We start from the raw sequence: 8076 nt of genomic DNA on the forward strand, positions 1-8076 counted from the left end.
CAAACTCCTGGTATTCCACCGGAATGAGTTCTGGAATGATAGCTGCTACTCTGACTGGAAACGTGATACATTCCTTATCACAAAAAGTACCCCAATGTGAAATCTCCCCCGACCGCCAATCAATGGTGGGATTATGAAAGGCCAGCCAAGGGTGACCCAGAACAACTGGAACTGCTGGGCAATGTGTAAGAAAGAACTCGATTTTCTCGGAATGTAGAGCTCCTACTGTAAGTAGTGCAGGGGGTGTACGGAGAGAAATAATCCCATTAGACAGCGGACTCCCATCTAAGCCATGCATGGTGACACACCTACCCAAAGGTAACTGAGGAATGCCTAAGGCCTTAGCCCAAGTTAAATCCATAAAGTTTCCTGCAGCTCCACTGTCAACAAAAGCCGACACCGAAGAACTGAGGCTGCCAAAGGAAACTTTAACTGGGACTAAAAGGGAGTTATTCGAGGAGATAAGCTGCAGACCTAGGTGAACCCCCTCACAATTCACCTGGTCAAAGCGTTTCCCGACTTGATCGGACAATTACGAGCAAAATGTCCCTTACCCCCACAGTACAGACAAAGACCAGAATTTTGCCTTCTGGCTCTTTCTTCAGGAGACAGCCGGGAGAGACCCATCTGCATGGTCTCCTCTACGTCTTCAGGAATGGAATTTACACACGGACTTGACCTTACAGGTGCTCCTTTTTCAGCCCTCCGCTCTCTGAGACGACGATCAATCTTAATAGAAAGCTCCATGAGTTTATCGAGAGTCTCAGGAGCGGGGTACTGAAGGAGACTGTCTTTTATAGACTCTGATAAGCCGAGGCGAAACTGACTGCGCAGGGCTGGGTCATTCCAGCCACAGTCGTTCGACCAACGGCGAAACTCCGTACAATAAACCTCTGCAGGATTTCTACCCTGTCTGAGAGCGCGCAACTGACTTTCAGCGGACGCCTCTCTATCAGGGTCATCATACAAGAGCCCTAAAGACTCAAAAAAAGCGTCAACTGACAACAATGCCGGATCCTCTGCTCTTAAACCAAATGCCCAGGTCTGAGGATCCCCCTGGAGCAAAGAAATAATAAACCCGACCCGCTGAGATTCAGTACCCGAGGAAGTCGGTCTTAAACGAAAATAAAGTTTACAGGATTCTTTAAAATTAAAAAACTCTTTTCTATCACCAGAAAAACGGTCAGGCAAATGCATCTTTGGTTCAGGGACTACCCTTGGGGAAGCTCGCAAAAGATCTTCCTGCGACTTCACCCGAAGAGAAAGATCCTGAACCATCTGAGTAAGTTCTTGAATCTGGCTGACTAAGAGCTGACCAGGATTTGGCACTAAACCTGTTGGATTCATGAGGCCGATAAACTCTCACAAAACTGAATGAGAAAAAATTAAACCCCGTTTAATTTTAAGTTTTGGTATGGCCGGTAATAATGTTATGATTCCAGCACTCTGGTCAGAGAAGATCTTATGGCAAGGACTGGAGCACTGGAACGGAATGCTGGGGAAGGGAGCAGGACAGGAAAATAGCCCCTGGCGCCCTAACTCTGTTGTCTTACCCGTGTTGTCAGAAATCCCCTGCGAGACTATGGTTTCTTGAGCCCTTGGCAGCCGCGTTTGAAGGGCGGATTATGTCTGCCCAACTTCGATGCCCCCCGGTCTTAATGAGAGACAAAGGGAAACCCGAGACAGGGTGATAACAAGAGGCCCTCTAACTAAACAACCAGGCCAGGGGCTAAGCAAACTCAAAACTATAATATGTGCGGAGAAACCGCCAGGAAAAAGGACAACCAAAATATCCACTTGTCCAATTCTCCTACCCGGCACCGCCAAGTACCAGAGAGGACTTGTGGAAGCGGAACCCTCCGCAAATGCTCCAAACACAAAATATAAAAGGTAAAGCGGCTGAGCTGCAACACACGGCAGAGCCGCAACTCACGAACACCACTGGATATAAAACGGTGATCAGTCAGGACTCCAGGGAACCAAACGACCTCTTGGGATGAGATGACAACTCCCGAATACCGGACTTCTGCGGACTGGAATGACCGGATACAGCAGGACTGGAAACAGACTCTCAGCAAACAAAGGCAGCATGCAGGAAGCTATTACCGGCGTCTGTGAGAAGCCCTGGGAGTGTATTTAACAAGGAGTCCTCCAATCAGCTGCTAAAGGCTGATTAGAATAAATGCCGTGCAGCTGCCTTGCTGCACGGCCATAGAGCAGGTGAATATCTTAATTTCCTAAAGCCTAGCAACGGGGAACGCGGTCCGCCAGTGGCGTCCCCGTTGCTAGGGTCCGTGCGGCTCAGCGCGCCCGGCGTCTAGCGTTGCTAGGGAGCCGGCGGCTGTACGTGCACGGCGTCTCTAGTTGCTAGGCGCCGGGCCGCGCAGACCATCAAGCGGACCCCGGCGCCTAACAGTATGACTCCCAAAAACAACAACCGCGTCATTGGGACCAACTGCGATTTTGGCAAGTTTAGGAGCCAACCATGTTGTTGAAGAACTGTCAGGGAGAGTAGATGTTTTGCACCAACTGGTCCCTGGATCTCGCCTTTATCAGGAGATCATCCAAGTACGGCATAATTGTGACTCCTTGCTTGCGAAGGAGAACCATCATTTCCACCATCACCCTGGTGAAAATCCTCGGAGCCGTGGACAGACCAAACGGCAACGTCTGAAATTGGTAATGACAATCCTGAATTGCAAACCTCAGGTAGCTTGATGCAGTGGCTAAACGGGAACATGTAATTAGGCATCCTTATGTCTACCAAAACCATGAAATCTCCTTCCTCCGGACTGGAGATCCCTACCCTGAGAGATTCCATCTTGAAATTGAATTTCTTTAGGTAGAAATTGAGGGATTTCAGATTTAAGATTGGTCTGACTGAGCCGTCCGGCTTCGGGAGCACGAAGAGGCTTGAATAAAAACCTTCTCCCTGCTGACTAAGGCCGATTTGAACAATCGGTGAGGGGGAACGTCTTGAAACCCCAGTTTGTACCCTATTGACACTATTTGTAAAACCCACGAGTCCAGGTCCAAATTAATCAAGAACTGACTGAAGTGTTTTAGACGTGCCCCCACTGGTGTGGGCTCCTGCAAGAGAGCCCCAGCGTCATGCAGTGGATTTGGCAGAAGCAGAGGACGATCTCTGCTCCTGCGATCTTGAAGAGGCTACAGACCTCTTCCCTCTTCTCCTTCCTCTACCTGCAAAGAAAGGGAATCTTAACTTCTTGCATATCTATTGGGACAAAATGACTGCGTTAGACAATGATGCGTCTTCATCCGTTGAGAGGGAACATAGGGCAAGAAGGTTGACTTACCTGCGGGAGCTGCTGAGATCAAATTAACTAGGCAGTCACCAAACAAGGCTTCACCTTCATAGGGAAGAGACTCCCTTTCTTCTTGGAGTCAGCATCAGCATTCCCTTGGTGAATCCACAATGCCCTCCTATCCGAGACTGCCATGAAATTGGCCCGTGAACTCAAGAGTCCTATATCCCTTGCAGTCGTAAGTATGCTGCAGTGTCCTTGATATGATCCAACGTAAGGAGTATCCCATCTCTCCAAGATATCTATATCGGAAGACAAGGTATTCGACCAATTCTTGAATACTACTACTCACCCATGCGCATGTAATGGCAGGTCTAAGTAATGTACCCGTGGTTACATAACTAGAAATAATGTAGCTTCCTGCATACGATCCGCTGGATTTGTGACAGGGCCCCGTGCAGAACAGGGGGTGAATCCCACTTTATTCTGTCCGCAGCAGGAAATGAATAAACAATCGGAAACCTTTTGGGGATTTGAAACCATCTTGTCGAGCTGGCCCAGACTTTCTCAAACAGAGATGGAGAAACGTTACATCAGCTTTCATTATATATCTATATATACATACATATAGACCCCTTTGTCAGGAACAGCAGGGTCCTCAGTGATGTTAATATGTCCTTAATATCCACAATCATGTACTGAATGCTCCTTGCCAATATTGGATCTAATCAGGAAATATTATGGTCGACATAGGAATCAGTATCCGAGTCAGTATCAGTGTGTAGTAACATTTTTGCGGGCCTGAGGGAAAAGAAGCATAGCCATGAACATCACATCTATTCTCTACGTCTGTGTCTGGGACACAGATTTATCCAACCTCACTCTGATATTATTGAAACTTTCACCCAGTCAGTTATTGGTGGTGCCAACAGGGCCACCATCATATGTCTGCATTCCTAATATAGTTTCCTCTTGGGAAAAACATTCAGCCACCGACATGTTGACACACATGTACCAAGTACCCACAGACACATCGGCTTATGGGGGATAGACCTACAGTAAATCTGTCAGAGGGACAGAGAGGATTTTTCAGCTCACAACCCAGCGCCAAAAGTACACAGTCTGGGAAATAATAAACTCTATAGTGATAGACTTGTAACGCTCTATAGATGTGCTGGTGAGGTGAGGAAGAAGCCCCGCCGCTGTAATGGCACGCTTCTGTCCCGCTCAGAAACAAATAATTAATTACGCTGGCGGGGTAAGGACAGTGCCCAGGCACTAATGTCCACTTTTGCCAGCCTTTTGTGAGGAATTTATGCTGCCCAGGGTGCCCCCCCCCCACCCACCCACATGCCCTGCACCCTGCAGTGCCTGTGTTTGTGTGGAAGCATGGCGCACAGCATTCCGCTCGCTGCGTGGTACCTCAGAATGCCATCACTGGAGAAGAAGTCTTCTGTTCTTCTGCTACTCGCCTGTCTTCTGACTTCTGGCTCTGTAAGGGGGTGATGGCAGGCTACGGGAGTGGGCATCTAGGCGTACCCAGCGATCAGCACCCTCAGGAGCTAATGGTGTCCTGTCAGCCAGAAGCAGAGCCATTGAACTCACTAGAAGTTGGTCATACTTCTCTCCCCTAAGTTCCACGAAGCAGGGAGACTGTTGCCAGCAGCCTCCCTGAAAATAAGAAAAACTAACATAAGTCTTTTCAGAGAAACTCAGTAGAGCTCCCCTGTAGTGCATCCAGTCTCACTGGGCACAATTCTAAAACTGGAGTCTGGAGGAGGGGTATAGAGGGAGGAGACAGTTCACACCCTTTGAAAGTCTTAAAGTGCCCATGTCTCCTGCGGATCCCGTCTATACCCCATGGTTCTTAATGTGATCCCAGCATCCTCTAGGACGTATGAGAAAACAAATAACGCACACACGAGGAGGAGAGAACAAAGGAAGCTATAAGGAGGGGAGGGGAGGGGAGGGGAGGGGGGGGGGGAGGTAAGGTAGTAAAGGGATATTGGATAAACTACAACCTTATACATATTCATTAATGTACCAGTAGTTAGAAGTAGAAGAGCTCTAACAGAAACCACAAAGCTTATCTAAAGCCACACCACACTGGATATGCCCAATCTCATTTGATCTTTGAAGCAAAGCAGTATTGGACTTTGTTACTACCAAGCAGTCTCCCATCCATGTATTATCAGATTCTTTAGGTGTTTTTAAACTACCAACACCCTTTTCTTGGTACTGTACATTTAATTTTTACACATATTCTTTTATGTACCAGAAGTTAGAAGTAGAAGAGCTCTAACAGAAACCACCAGCTCATCTACAGCCACAGCACACTGGATTTGCCCAATCTCTCCTGATCATGGAAGCTGAGCAGTGTTGGTCCTGGTTTTAGTACTTGGATGGGAGACCACCAGGAAATACCAGGAGCTGTGTGTATTTTTACAATACCAACACCGTTCTCTTGATGCATTCCATTTTGAAACATTGGGGCAGATCTATTAAGCCTGGGGAACTGATAAAGTGCAAGGTGATAAAGTACCAGCCAGTCAGCTCCTAACTGTCATTTTTCAAACCCAGCCTGTGACATGGCAATTAGGAGCTGATTGGCTGGTACTTTATCACCATGCAAATTATCATTTCACCAGGTTTAATAAATCGTCCGCTTATTCATTTATGTACGAGTAGTTAGAAGTAGAAGAACTCTAACAGAAACCACTAAGCTCATCTACAGCCACACCACACTGTATATGCCCAATATCACCTGATCTTAGGCCTGGTTTGTTCTTGGATGTGAGACCACCTGGGAATACCAGGTGCTGTAGGTAGTTTTATACTACCAACACCGTTCTCTTGATGCATTCTATTTTGAAACTTATTCATTGATGTAGAAGTTAGAAACAGCAAAAATCATCTACAGCCGCATCACACTGGATATGTCCAATCCAGTGGCGTAACTAGAAATTTTTCTCCCCCAAGCCAAAAAATTCTTCGGCGCCCCCCCCCCCCCCCTTCATGCTCCATAATTGGGAGCAAGAAAGGGATAAATATGCGTGCGCCTAAGGCGCGCGCGTCAAAAAGGGGCGTGGTTTTGTTGGAGTGGGCGTGGTTTCGCATAAAGGGGCGTGGCATTGCAGGAAAAGACTACCTTATACCCCAGTTTTGCAACCTGCACGCCCATACGTTGGCCACCACAGGAAAGAAAAATAATCCTGATTCATGCCCCTTACATTATTTGTCATTTTTCCTCCTTATAGTAATGCCCAGTATACATTATGCCACATACTGCAATGGCCCTTAGACATTATGCCGCACACAATAATGCACGACACAATATGCACACACTGTAATGCCCCCGACACATTATGCCACACACCGTAATGTCTGTGACACATTATGCCACACACCGTAATGCCTGTGACACATTATGACAGGAATCGCAATGCCCGTTATACATTATGCTACACACTGCAATGCCCCTGATACATTATAGCACATACAATGTCTGTGACACATTATGACACACACCGCAATGTCCGTGATACATTATGCCACACACTGCAATGCCCAATACATTATAGCACATACAATGCCTGTGACACATTATGCCACACACTGCAATGACCTTGAGACATTATACCACAATGCCCGTGATATAGTATACCATACACCGTAATGCCTGTGACACATACCGCAATGCCCTGCCCGTTATACCCTATGCCACACATCGCAATGCCCGTTATGTATTATGCCACACTGCAATGACCCTGAGACATTATACCACATACCACAATGCCCGTGATATAGTATACCACACACCGTAATGCCTGACACATTATGACACACACCGCAATGTCCGTGATACATTATGCCACACACTGCAATGACCCTGAGACATTATACCACATATCACAATGCCCGCGATATAGTATACCATACACCGTAATGCCTGCGACACATTATGACACACACCGCAATGTCCGTGATACATTATGCCACACACCGTAATGCCCATTACACATTAAGTCCTACAGTAAGGCTTCTAATTACTTTTCAATTACCTGCTCGTTGTCAGGGGTTTCATGCACTGGGTGTCATGCTCGTTGCCAGGGGTTTCATGCTCTTGGTTCCATGCACGGTGCCAGGGGTTTTCATGCTCAGGGTGTCATGCTCGTTGCCAGGGGTTTCATGCACTGGGTGTCATGCTCGTTGCCAGGTGTTTCATGCACTGGGTGTCATGCTCGTTGCCAGATGTTTCATGCACTGGGTGTCATGCTCGTTGCTAGGAGGTAGTCCTTGTTGCTAGGGCTGTGCTCCCAGTGCCACATATGTCCCCAGTGCCAGATATTCCCCCACGGTGCCAGGTACTTACATGCCCCAGTGCCAAATATAGTCGTCCCCCCCATGTGCCAGGTACACATATGCCCCCAGTGCCAGATATTCCCCCCCAGTGCCATATATGCCCCCAGTGCCAGATATTCCCCCCAGTGCCATATATGCCCCCCGTGCCATATATGCCCCCAGTGCCAGATACCCCCCCCAGTGCCATATATGCCCCCAGTGCCAGATATTCCCCCCCAGTGCCATATATGCCCCAGTGCCAGATATCCCCCCCAGTGCCAGATATGCCCCCAGTGCCAGATATTCCCCCTAGTGCCAGAAATGCCCCAGTGCCAGATATTCCTCCCCCCCCCCCGTGCCATATATGCCCCCAGTGCCAGATATTTACCCCCCCCCCCGCCGTCGCTTTTTGGAGGGACACGGAGGGCACAGCTCGTCTCTCCTGTGTCCCTCCTGCTGCATCATCTCC

Source organism: Pseudophryne corroboree, unplaced genomic scaffold (genome assembly GCF_028390025.1).
Source record: "Pseudophryne corroboree isolate aPseCor3 unplaced genomic scaffold, aPseCor3.hap2 scaffold_517, whole genome shotgun sequence".
Classification (NCBI taxonomy): Eukaryota; Metazoa; Chordata; class Amphibia; order Anura; family Myobatrachidae; genus Pseudophryne; species Pseudophryne corroboree.